The sequence below is a fragment of the Oryctolagus cuniculus genome, chromosome 17, assembly GCF_051225735.1.
Source record: "Oryctolagus cuniculus isolate XC-2025 breed Fujian yellow rabbit chromosome 17, ASM5122573v1, whole genome shotgun sequence".
Lineage (NCBI taxonomy): Eukaryota > Metazoa > Chordata > Mammalia > Lagomorpha > Leporidae > Oryctolagus > Oryctolagus cuniculus.
This window is the reverse complement of record NC_142883.1, coordinates 43,327,717-43,341,029: the sequence shown is the minus strand read 5'-3', so window position 1 is coordinate 43,341,029 and position 13,313 is coordinate 43,327,717.

Sequence of the window (13,313 nt, the reverse complement as noted above, 5' to 3'; positions counted from 1 at the left end):
TTCCCAGGCCACAGCAGAGAGCTGGACTGGAAGAGGAGTAGCATCTTAACTGCTAGGCCAAACACCCACCCCTTCCTGATTCTAAGATTTATTTAGATTATATGAAGGAAGAACTCTTAAACCGCAACAATAAAACAGATCAGTCATAAAATGGGCAAGGCGTGAAGAGCAAAGCATGTATGAATGACAGAAAATCCCAAGAACAGACGCTCAGCATCATGACCCTTAGGGAACTACAGGTTGCAACCTTGGTGAGATAGCTCTCTATGTATCAGAACGGTTCAAATGTCGCATTCCAGTGCCGCACAGCACGGAGGGCCACTGTCCTACACGGTGGTGTATTACCCACTCGTGTGTCTGGCTGTGTAAATGGAAGCGAATTGGAATCTTAATTGTGATGAACAGGACAGGGCTTTTGCAGTACCAGCTCCATTTTGGGCTTTTTCTTGTAACACAGCTGTAATTCAGCCAAGCTGCTGGCAGACAGCAAGGAGGCAAACAACTTCGCGTGGCCCCGTAGCACACGGGCAACTGTGGGCCTGTATGCAAATGAGCCCGCTGGGTGTGGTGCTTTTCCTGCAAGGTTGCCACCTGGAAGCTAGGAGAACACGCCTCGGGGACCGCTGCCACGAGGCACGCCACCTCTGTGCTCATTCCCCTTGCACAGGCATCTCCCAGTTGATGACCCCTGCTCCCTTGCTGGCGGCTCCACATCAGTGAGCCATGAGGCTTGCCTGGAAGGGCTGTTCCCTGGGCGTTTGGAAGCCTTCCTCCATGGAGGCACGCTGTCCTCAAGTTATCTTCTTGACTTATTTTTTGCCTAGCTTTTCGTATCTTCCTTTTGCTTATTTTTGCTAATTCTGCTTTTGTGTGTATTGCCATGAACCAATTAATTTGGGAACTATCTTCGCCCCTCACGGCTTATCACTTGATTAGAGTAAAAGGTCTGAACCACTTAGAAAGTTATAATCTTGGGGCCAGTGTTGTGGTGTAGTGGATTAAGTTGCTGCCTGCCAATACCAGCAGCCCACCTGGGCGCTGGTTCAAGTCCCAGCTACTCCACTTCCTATCCAGCTTTCCTCTAATGAGCCTGGGAAAGCAGCAGAGGACAATTCAAATGGGAGATCTGGAAGAAGCTCCTGGCTTTGGCCTGGCTGAACCCTGGCTATTGAGGCTATCTGGGGAATGAACCAGTGGACGGAAGACATTTCTCTCTGTAACTCTGCCTTTCAAATACAAATAAAATAAATCTTCAACAACAACAAAAAAGAAAATGATAATCTTTCCATGTTGTGGAAACCAGGCCACTCTGGCTGGTCCCGTGTGACAGCACTGAAGAACTGGAGAGCAGGACAGTGAGCCTCCTAACAGACAACCAAGGAAACAGAAATGCTCGTTGCCTGATTTGATGCGTTTATGTTGTAGACATACATTGATATATCCTGTTGTACCACGTAAAAATATGCAAGGATTACATTTAAAAAAATATATATATATTTTAATTTATTTGAAAGAGGAATAGAGAGTGAGAGAGATCATCTCTCAAAGGATTCACTCCCGAAATGGCTGTAACAGCCAGGGCTGGGCCAGGCTGAAGCAGGGGCCAGCAACTCCACCTGATAATGGTATAACTAGGCAGTTAGTTAAAGTTTAGGCAAGCTGGATTTCTTGTTTTCTTAGATTTATTTTGAAAAGCAGAGTTTTATTATATTATTTATTATAATATTATATACTATATAATATATGATTGTATTTTATAATATATAATTATATTATAAATTATAAAAATACATATTAAGCAGAGTAATATTCTAGATAAATATTTTCTTTTCCTTTTTTAAAAAAGATTTATTTATTTGAGAGGCAGAGTTACAGAGAGAGGGAGAGACAGAGAAAGGTCACCCATCTACTGGTTCACTCTCCAAATGGCTGCCATGGCCTGAGCCAGGCAGAGCCAAAGCCAGAAGCCAGGAGCTTCTTCTGGGTCTCACATGTGGATGCAGGGGTCCAAGTGCTTGGGCCATCTTCTGCTTTCTCAGGTGTATTAGCAGGGAGCTGGATCAGAAGCGCCGCGGCTGGGACTTGAACCGGCATCCATTTGGGCTGCTGGTGCTGCACGTGGAGGCTTAGCCTACTATGCCACAGTGGCAGCCCTGCAAAAAAAATCTTTCAACTGCTGGTTCACTCCTCAAATGGCTGCAACAGTCAGAGCTTTGCCAGACTAAGGCCAGGAGCCTGGAACGCCATCAGGATCTCCCACACGGATGGCAGGGGCCCAAACACTTGGGCCATCTTCTGCTGCTTTTTCTAGGCCATTAGCAGGGAGCAGGATCAGAATTGGAGCAGCCTGGACTCAAACTGGTGCCCATATGGGATACTTGCATCTTAGGCAGCGGCTTACTCACTATTGCCAAAATACCTCCCCCCCCCCCCCCCCCCCCCCCAGAATTCTGTATGCCTGAATAGTGTTGCTGTCTCTTTAACTGTTGGCTTGATAGGCCCACTTCCCCAGGATGCCTCTGTTGCATCCGGGACCAAAGCTCATGCTCGGACCCCACCCCCTTCCTTATAAAAGGAGGTGGAAGGGCAGCTGTGGTTTTTCCTCTGCAGACTGCTCTCCTCTGTCTGTCCTGCTTTTGTTTTGTTTTGTTTTGTTTTCTGGCAGGTAGAGTTCTAGACAGTGAGAGAGAGAGACAGAAAGGTCTTCCTTCCGTTGGTTCACCCCGCAAGTGGCCGCTACAGCTGGAGTTACACCAATCTGAAGCCAGGAGCCAGGTGCCTCCTCCTAGTCCCCCATGTGGGTGCAGGGCCCAAGGACTTGGGCCATCCTCCACTGCCCCCCTGGGCCACAGCAGAGAGCTGGACTGGAAGAGGAGCAGCCAGGACTAGAACCTGGCGCCCATATGGGATGCCGGCGCCGCAGGCGGAGGATTAACCAAGTGAGCCACTGCGCCGGCCCCCCTGCTTTTGTTTCTGCTTTTTTCCCTCTCTCGTTCATGGGCAAATATCTGGCCAGGCCTGATGGGTTTTCCAGTGTGGGGCGGCCCACACTCACCTGTGAATGCATGTTTGTTCCCTTGATGTTTTGTAGCTTCTGTTCCTATTTGTGTACAATACATCTCTGCTTAGCTCCTCTATCTCTGCGGGACAGATTGGAAATTAATATATTCATTGCCTATATCACACCTCTGTCTCTCAGATGGGTGGCAGGGCCCAAGCACTTGAACCATTTGCTGCTGCTTTCTAAAGATTTTATTTGTTTACTTGAAAGTCAGAGAGGCAGAGGCAGAGAGAGGTCTTCTATCGGCTGGTTCACTCCCCAGATGGCTGCAACGGCTGTAGCTGTGCCAGTCTGAAGCCAGGAGCTTCTTCCGGGTCTCCCCGGGGGGTTCAGGGGCCCAAGGACTTGGACCATCTTCTACTGCTTCCCCAGGCCATAGCAGAGAGCTGGATCGGAAGTGGAGCAGCTGAGATTCGAACTGGTGCCTATATGGGATGCCAGCACTGCAGGCAGTGGCTTTACCCATGATGCCACAGTGCTGGCCCCAATAAAATTTTTTTTAAAAAAGAGAACTTCCCTGAACCAACTCCAGCAGGAAAATCTTCCCACTGTCTCATTGAGAATTGCCTCTTAGAGTCGTGTCTCTCGGTCTCTTCCTGGCCGGGGCTCACATGAGGCTCACACAGGCCCTTGCAGTGGGATCACATGTGGGGCAAATCGGAACGCAGCCAGGCTCTCTGGGAATGACTCCAGGTGGCTCGCAGGCCGAGCCCCAGCTGCAACCGCGGCCTGCTACTCCTTTCCATCAGCAGGAATTCCGAACCTGCACAGACGATCCCTCCTCCAGCAGCAGCTGGTTTCCAGGAACAGGGCGGGGTGGATGGCAGGAGGCTCAGCTGCCTTGATTCCCAGGCCTAAAGCAAACAGGCCAGGCCCTGCGGGTAGGGAAGGGCATTTAGCCTGTGGGAGCAAAGGTCCTCTGAGTCAGGCCTGCCCCAGGATTCCGGAGTTCGGAGTGGGGCTGGGAATCTGCGTGTTTAACAAGCATCACACACAGATGTGGACCTCGGGGATCACAGACTTCAGGGAGCCTATTTAAGAGAAAGAAACAGGGGTGGAAGGGGGGCCCAGCACTTAAGACACCGCCCGGGGTGTGTGCTTCCTGGGTCAGACCGGGTGCCTGGTTCAAGTCCCAGCTTCCCTGCTTCCAATCCAGCTTCCTGCTGACGCGCACCCTGGGAGGCAGCAGGTGATGGATGGCTCAAGTACTCAGGTCCCTACCAGTCATATGGGAGACCCAGATGGAGCTCCTGGCTCCCCGCTTCAGCCTGGTCCAGCCCTGGTTGTTAGGGGCAATTTGGGGAATGAATTTGGGTGGATGATCGCTGGCTGTCTCTTTGCCCTTCAAATAAAATGAAAAGGAATAAAACTTATTAAAATAAAAGTCTTTTACAAAAATCGATAACCTGTGAATATGTTGGTCCCGTGCAAGGCAGGGACCCTGGAGCCTGCGCCTCCTGCGGCCCTCGGTGAGTCTGCACGCAGGGCCTGAGCTTGGCCGTACATCCTCAGGGTTGGTGGTTCTGGGAATGAGTAAATGCACCCGTGGACTGCGAAGGACGTGGGGCGGAGAGGCATAGACAAAAGCTGGGTGAATCGGCGCAAGTTCTTTAAACTCCCCAAGCCGCCTTTTTCTCATCTGGCCCCATCTACTGAGTTTGTTGGGGAGAGTTAAACGGGCGAAAGCCGGTCAGGCAGTCCATACAGCCCATCTGTGTTTTCACATCTGTCTGCGATGCTGAGGCCAGGAGAGACCCGGGAGAGGAGGCGGGTCTGGGGCGGAGGACTGACAGTGCCACCGCAGCAGAGGAGCCGGCAGGTGACAGCGTGTGCGCATGCGTGCGCGTGTCTGGCACAGAGGGTGCAACTGGTGCGCGGAGGCCGCGGACGAGGCTGTGAGACAGGCGGTGCTGGCGGAGCCCTCACCTTGCCCACGAGGAGTTTGGTTTTGTTGTAGCAGAGGAACCGGAGGACGCGTGTTATGGGTTAGGCAGGCCACGTGGGTCGCGGAGAGGAGGCTGGTGGGGAGAGGAGGTGGGCTGAGAAGCGGCCGAGGGTGTTGAAGTGCTGTGTCGCTCTGTTCTCGCCGGGGTAAAGAGCTGCGGCAGGAGGCTGGTGTTTGGACAGCGGCTAAGCTCCAGTGCCGCAGGGGGACGCAGGCCTGAGTGACGGCGAGGCGGGCCCTGGCCACAGGCAGTGTCTGGCTCAGAATCGAGCAATGCTTTCTGTGCCTGGGGAGTGGGAAGCCCAGAGCGCTGCAGGCCCCATGCTGGTGCCGCCTGTGCCCCTCATCCAGCCTGGACTCTGGGGTGGGAGGGGGGCTGCTCTGCTGAAGGGGAACAGGAGAACATTCTCTCTCTCTCTTAAAATACACGTATAGCTCAGTTATTTGATTTATTGTCTTTTATTTTTTTAAAGATTTTATTTATTTGAGAGGTAGAGTTACAGACAGTGAGGGGACAAGACAAAAGGAAAGGACCCCCATCCGCTGGTTCACTCCCCAAATGGCCACAACGGCCAGGACTGAGCCAATCTGGAGCCAGGAGCCAGGAGCCAGGAGCTTCTTCTGGGTCTCCTACATGGGTGCAGGGGCCTAAGGACTTGGGCCATCTTCTACTGCTTTCCCAAGCGATAGCAGAGAGCTGGATTGGAAGAGGAGCAGCTGGGACTAGAACCAGCACCCATATGGGATGCCGGCATTGCAGGTGGAGGATTAATCTACCATGCCACGGTGCCAGCCCAGCCATTCTCTCTTGTACACGGAGGCTCCCTGAGAAAAATGGGATGTGGCATGAGATGGTATTTTCCACGGAGTGGGACATCCTCTCGTGTGGGGTGGGGAAGGCAGGCGTCAAAGCAAAAGCAAGGGTAAAGGCTTGGGCGTCGGCTGACCTGGCTGCAAGTCCAGGCTCCTTGAAGTGGGGGCTGGCTGACCCTGAGCGGGTGGCTCCATGTGGGGGCCCTGCTCTGTGCTTCCGTGTATGGGAGTGATGGGAAGCGAGAGGACACGTGCACAGCCCAGAGTGTGGGTCCAGCCATGCTGCTGGCCAGCATCATTCCCCTTTGCCCCGGCCTCCCGGTGCCTGCCCAGCACTGGGCCATGTGCTCCGAGGACCCTGGTCAGTGTATCGCCGTGGGAGGCTTTTGCCTCCCCTGTTTCTAGATGCTCTTCTTCCAGGAACGCAGCCCGTGCTTACATAGCAGTGGTCTCAGCAGCTAAAATCCTACCGTTCTTTCCACGAGCAGCAGCTGCCCCTCAGCCTCCTCCCCATGGCCATAATGCTGAACAAGGCCAAGTGCAAACAGTCATGGGTGTGGTGTTCCAGAAACATGGCAAATCCCGGGCTCCTCCCTCCGTCCACACTGCTGTGGAAGACTTGCTTAAACACCCCAGGAAAGCAGAGGCCACGTCCCTGACCCCTCTAGTCCTGGGGGTCTCCCTAGCCATGCACCCGGCCGGGAGTCAGTAGACAGCCCACTCCCATGGGTGATAAGGTGAGTACACTTCTCCAAAGCCGCTCCGTCTCCCAGCCTAGAAACCTACTGCCCTAACAAAAGGCTTACAGGCTTTTAAAAAGACTAATTTATTTGGAAGGCAGAGTGACTAAGCTTTCATTTGCTGATTCACTCCCCAGATGCCTGCAACAGCCAAGGTTGTGCTAGGCTGAAGCCAGGAGTAAGGAACTCCATCTGGGTCTCCCCAGGGTGGCAGGGATGCAAGTACTTGAGCCATCATCAGCTATCTCCCATGAGATAGGAAGCTGGATTGGAAGCAGAGGGGAGACTCAATCCCAGGCACTGAGATATGGGTTGTGGGCAGCCCAAGCCGGGGCTTAACCCACTGTGCCACTACACTCCCTCCAAGCGCTGGTCCACTCCCCAGATGGCCGCAATGGCTGGAGCTGGGGCAATCTGAAACCAGGAGCCTGGAGCTTCCTCAAAGTTTCCCATGTGGGTGCAGGGGCTAAAGTGCTTAGGCCATCCTCCGCTGCTCTCCCTGGCACACTAGCAGGGAGCTGGATTGGAAGTGGAGCAGCTGGGTCTTGAACTGGGATGCCGGTGCCATAGGCAGCTGCTAAGCCACAATCCCGGCTCCTGGGTGGTAAAATTTTTAAAAGTGGGCTGGGGGTGAGAGGTAGAAACCTATACTCACACTGGAAACTAGAGCATCGCAGGCCATCTGCGTGCTGTGATCATGGAAGATGACCCACCGCTGGGGTCCACGCGGGCTGGAGGGAGGGGAGTTACAGGGTCGCCGGGCTCCAGGCATAGCTTCCTCTCCAGGGAATGGGTCTGGTGTTCTGGCAGCAGGGGTGCAGATGCTGGCTGGCCGAGGCTCTGCGCATTCGCTGGGTGCTAAGGGCTGTGCACGCTTTGTTATTTGGCCACGACAACACCAATGCCAGGGAGCAGGGGTCCATTGTCCCTATAGACAATGGGGTCCAGGAGGTGTGGGAGCTCCTGTAGGCTGTACAGTGAGGGGGCTGAGGTGTGGATCCTGCTCAGGGTCTTGATGTCCGCTCTTCCCTTTCCTGCAGTACCCCAAGCCCTGGGTTTGAACTGGGGTCGCACGCGCTTCAACAAACAACTTGGCTCTGATGGCTCGGATTCTGTTCTCTGTAAGCTGTGACAGTAGTGTGGCAGCGAGAGGGTTAAATGAGGTAACCAGGAATGGTGCCTCCCCTAGGGCCTGGCACATAGCAAATGGCCGAAGATGCTTACAGAAAATAGGGGCTGCTTGTTTGCTGGTGCTGTGGACTTGTGGCCAGAGGCAGGGAAGAGATCCCAGAGACTTCGGGAGCTGTCCCTGGGCCACTCTGGCCAATCCTTTGCCCTCCGGAGTGGGGCAGAGGGGACCTGGCATCCCATTCAAATCCCGGCTGCTCCACTTTTTTTTTTAAAAGATTTTATTTATCTGGCCGGCGCCACGGCTCACTAGGCTAATCCTCCGCCTGTGGCGCCGGCACCTCAGGTTCTAGTCCCGGTTGGGGCACCGGTTCTGTCCCAGTTGCTCCTCTTCCAGTCCAGCTCTCTGCTGTGGCCCGGGAGTGCAGTGGAGGATGGCCCAAGTGCTTGGGCCCTGCACCTGCATGGGAGACCAGGAGGAAGCCCTGGCTCCTGTCTTCGGATCAGCGCAGCACACCGGCCGTAGCAGCCACTTGGGGGGTGAACCAACAGAAGGAAGACCTTTCTCTCTCTCTCTCTCTCACTGTCTAACTCTGCCTGTCAAAAAAAAAAAAAAAAAAGATTTTATTTATTTATTTGAAAAATAAGAGTTACAGACAGTGAGAGGGAGAGACAGAGAGAAAGGTCTTCCATCTGCTGGTCAGTTAACTCCTCAAATGGCCGCAATGGCCAGAGCAGAACGGATCCAAAGCCAGGAGCCAGGAGTTTCCTCCAGGTCCCCCACACAGGTACAGGGGTCCAAGTACTTGGGCCTTCTACTGTTTTCCCAGGCCAAAGCAGAGAGCTGGATCAGAAGTGGAGCAGCCAGGACTCAAACCGGTGCCCATATGGGATGCCAGCACTGCAAGCGGAGGATTAACCTACAACCACAGTGCCGGCCCCGCTCCACTTCTGATCCAGCTCCCTGCTAATGCGCCTGAGAAAGCAGCAGAGAATAACTCAAGTACATGGGCTCCTGACACCTATGTGGGAAGTCTGGAAGGAATTCCAGGCTCCAGGTTTCTGTCTGGCCCAGCCACAGCCACTGCAGCCATTTGGGAAGTAAACTGGCAAATGGAAGATACTCTCATTCATTCGTTCTATCTCTAACTCTGCCTTTCAAATAAATAAATTTATAAAAATAAATCTTTAAAAAAAAACTTTTAGAAGAAAACACAAATCCACCATGATGATGGATTTGGCAGTTTCTTAGATGTAATGCCAAAGGCGCAGTCAACAACAAAATCCAGGGGCCTGTGTTGTGTGTGGCACAGCAGGGCAAGCCACCACTTGCACCGCCTCCTCCCCTGTCAGAGAACCAGCTTGTCCCAGCGGCTCCACTCCTAATCCAGGTCCCTGCTGATGCACCTGGGAAGTCAGCAGATGATGCGGTGCTCAGGCCCCTGCCCCCAACGTGGGGGATGTGGACAGAGGTCCTGGCTCCTGACTTCAGTGTGGTGCAGCCCTGCCTGGCTGTTGCAGCCAGTTGGGGAGTGGACCAGTTGGTGGAAGACCTCTTTTCTCTGGCTCCACCCCACTCCATAACTCCGCCTTTCAAATAAATAAATCTTTTTTTGAAAAAAGGAAAAACAAGTTGGACTCTGCAAAACTTAAAACTTTTTTTTGTGTTAAAAGACAACATAAACAGAGTAAAATGACAGCCCACAGAATGGAAGAAAATATTTGCCTATTGTGTATCTGCTAAGGCATTGGTGGTACCCAGAACATATAGACAGCTCCTAAAACTCAGCCACAAAAATCAAACAACCCGATTTAAACATGGGCAAAGACCTGAAGTAGACATTTCTCCAAAGAAGGTAAGTAAATGGCCATCAAGCACAGGGAAAAAGACATCAGTTATCATTAGTTAGGGAAGTGCAAATCAAAATTACCATGAGATACCCCTTGCAATCATTAGGATAGCTACTATTTTTTAAGGTGTTGGTGAGGCTATGGGGAGATGGGCGCCCTCGTGCACTGTTCCTGAGAACATAAATGGGGAAGCTGCCATGAACAGCAGGGTGTGTACACACAGGAACTGAAAACAGTCTTGAAGAGACATTTGTAGACTTGTGACCTCAGAATAGCTAGGACATGGACACAACCCCAGCGTCATAGACTGGTAAATGGATAAGCAAAAGGTGATCTGTATGTAGAAAGAAACATTATTCCATCTTACAAATGAAAGGAAGGGCCAGCACTGTGATGCAGCGGGTTAAGCCACCTGCCATGCCAGTACCCCATCAGCGCCAGCTGGAGTCCTGGCTGCTCCACTTCCAATCCAGCACCCTGCTAATGTGTCTGGGAAAGTGCTTGGAACCCTGCACCTACTTGGGAGAGCTGGATGGAGTTCCAGGCGCCTGGCTTTGGCCCAGGCCCAGCTGTTGCCTTCTCTGTAACTCTGCCTTTCAAATAAATGAATAAGTGTTTTAAAATGAAGAGGATTCTGCAATGGGCTGCAATGAGTGACCCTCGCAGGACATTATGTTAAGTGAAATGAGCCAATCACAGAAAGACAAATACAGAATCATTCCCCTTGTATTAGGGTTGTCACTATCAGAGACAGGAGAATGGGGGCTGCCAGGACCAGGGAAGGGTGGGGAAATAACTCACTGATGAGTGCAGTTTCACAAGATGAGTTATGTAGGGGGGCCGACGCTGTGGCGTAGAGGGTAAAGCTACTGCCTGAAGCACAGGCGTCCCATATGGGCACTGGTTTGAGACCCGGCTGCTCCACTTCAATCCAGCTCTCTGCTATGCCTGGGAAAGCAGTAGAAGATGTCCCAGGTCCTTGGGCCCCTGCACCTGCATGGGAAGACATGGAGGAAGCTCCTTGGAGCAGCTCCTGCCATTGCGGCCAATTGGGGAGTGAAGCAGTGGATGGAAGACCTCTCTCTCTCTGCCTCTCCTTCTCTCTCTGTGAAACTCTTTCAAATAAATAAATAAATCTTTTTTAAATAAATAAATCTTCAAAAAAAAGCTATGTAGGAAGATTGATTACAATGGGGGCTGGCGCTATGGCACAGTGGGTTAAAGCCCTGGCTTTTAGAACCAGCATCCTATATGGGCGCCGCTTCTAGTCCCAGCTGCTCCACTTCCAATCCACCTCCGTGCTAATGCACCTGGAGAAGCAGCAGAGGATGGCCCAAGTGCTTGGGCTGCTGCACCCATGTGGGAGACCCAGAAGAAGCTCCTGGCTTCAGATTGGCTCAGCTCCAGCTGTCACGGCCACTTGAGGAGTGAACCAGTGGATGGAAGATCTCTTTCTGTCCCTACCTCTCTATATAACTCTTTCAAATAAATAAAAAAAGAAAACAATTGGCGAAGATATGGGTTTAAGGGAAACACAAATTGAAAAGGAAAACAATAATTTTAAAAGATTACAATGGTGGTTGCACATGATAAATTGTAATACCAATGGAAACACTAATTTGATTAAATTTGATACCACTCAAAATAGTTAAGATGGTCAAGTTATTTGTATCTTAAGACAATAAAAGGGGAGGTAAAGGGGGAACAAGGAGGTAGTAAGTGCTGGAACAGAGGAGGAAGCAGCACCTTTGCCTTTGGTGTGAGCCAGTGAGGCTCTGGCAGGCTGCCTGGAGGAGGTGACGTGGGCGCTGTCTTGAAGGTTGAGTACACACGTCTGGGGCATGTAAGCCAGGGGAAGGCCTCCTGCCCAGCAGCAGTATATGCAGAGCTCGGCGTTCTGGGAACCGTGGCCTGCTCGGTAACCAGGAGTGTTTCGGCCTCTGTGCATGGAGCCTGGGCAGTGAATGAGCCTGAGGGATCCTGCGGTGCCAGCGAAGGGGCTTAGGTTTGCACACGGCAGGCCACGGTTTGCTGGTGCTGTGGACTTGTGGCCAGAGGCAAGGAAGAGATCCCAGAGATCACTGAACATTGTTGCGGGGGGGGGGGGGGGGTCACAGCAGATTTACACAGTAGACGTTAGGGTGGACTGGGGTGAGGGTAACCAGGAGCAGGAAGGGTGCTGGGCAGGGCTCTGGCTGTGGCGGAGTGGCTCATGGGATGGGGGGCCCTCTGGGTGGGGTCGTGCTTGCGGGACACCCGAGCGAGAGCTGCAGGAAGAGCGAGACGGGGGGACAGGTGCACTCGACAATCAGCACGCGCCAGGCCTTGGCAGTTCATGAGGCAGGGGGCTCCTCACTGGCTGAGACAGCCAGCTTGCCGAGCCCCTGCGTCTCCTCCTCTCACTCCCATCTCAAGGACAGAGCTAGCCCACTGCCCAGCCTCCCTTGCAGCTGGGTGAGGTCACGTGGGGGAGCTCTACCCTGCCGGATGTGAGTGCCTGGCCCCTGAACCCCACCAGCGAGTCTCTGTGTGCTTGTGCTGAAGGCCCGGGGCAAGGGGTTTGAGAAAAGCAGCAAAGGGGGGTGGAGTGGGGGGGCGTTCCTAACTCACCAACCACGCTCGCAATCACTGTGCCCTTGGGCGCTGTCCCCCAGGGGCATTGGTCTCAATAATGCCATGAGTATTGTGGCTTCAGTAAAATGTCCCTGCAAGCCATCCTCTCTTAATTAGCCCAAAGGGGGCCTGTCTGTGTAACAGCGGGTCCCGAGTCGGGGCTGCTGTGGACATTATCTCAACATTGTCTCAGTCCAGCCGTGAGCAGCCGCTCTCACACTCCACAGGAATTGCTTCTGAGACAGTGTGGGACCTCTTCCTCTGGACATCCATTTCCTCATTTAAGACAGACGAGCACTGTCTCACCGTAACCACAAACCACCCCAAAACCGAGTTACTCGCAGCAACCGCCGTCTGTCTGCCCAAAGTCTGCATCTTGGGCAAATCCAGCAGGTGTGAACGAGTGAATGAGCGCCTGTACTCGCCCGGCTGCAGCCTCGGGGCCGAGCCGGCCATCCTGTGGTCTCATCTCCCACGCACCTAGCCTGGGCTTCCCGACAGGGAGGCAGGAGCATTGCAAGACGGCAAAAGCAAAAAGGCCTTCTGGGCTCCTGGCCCAGAAATTGTATGCTTCTGCCACATTGTATGGCCACAGCGAGCCACCAGACCAGCCCAGTTCCAGGGGTGGGAAAGAAGACGGGACTCTTGATGGGAGGAAGAGCAAGGACACACGGCTGAGCGTGGACACAGAAAGTGCAGCTCTCTGGAGACCATTATAGTAAAGACCTCTCCAGTGCCAGCCCCTAGAGCACCAGCACTCAGGAGACAAGATCTCCCACTGCAGACTGACCCCGAGAAGGGAAAGCCAGGTCTTCCTTTCACTGCTTTGTATGAGGTTTGCTGTGGGTTTTCATAGATGACTTTTATTCTCTTGAGGTAGTTTCTTTCTGTTTGTAGTTGTTTTATTATGAAAGGATGTTCACTTTTGTCATTTTTAAAAGAATTTATTTTATTTATTTGAAAGGCAGAGTTAGGGAGAGAAAGATCTTCCATCCACTGGTTCCCTTTCTAAATGGACCAGGCCAAAACCAGGAGCTTCTTCCAGGCTCCTGTGTGGCTGCAGGTGTGCAAGCACGTGGGCCAGCTTTCACTGCTTTCCCAGGTGCAGAGGCAGGGAGCGGGACGTGGAGCAGTGGGGACTCAGACCTGCGCTTGTGTGGGA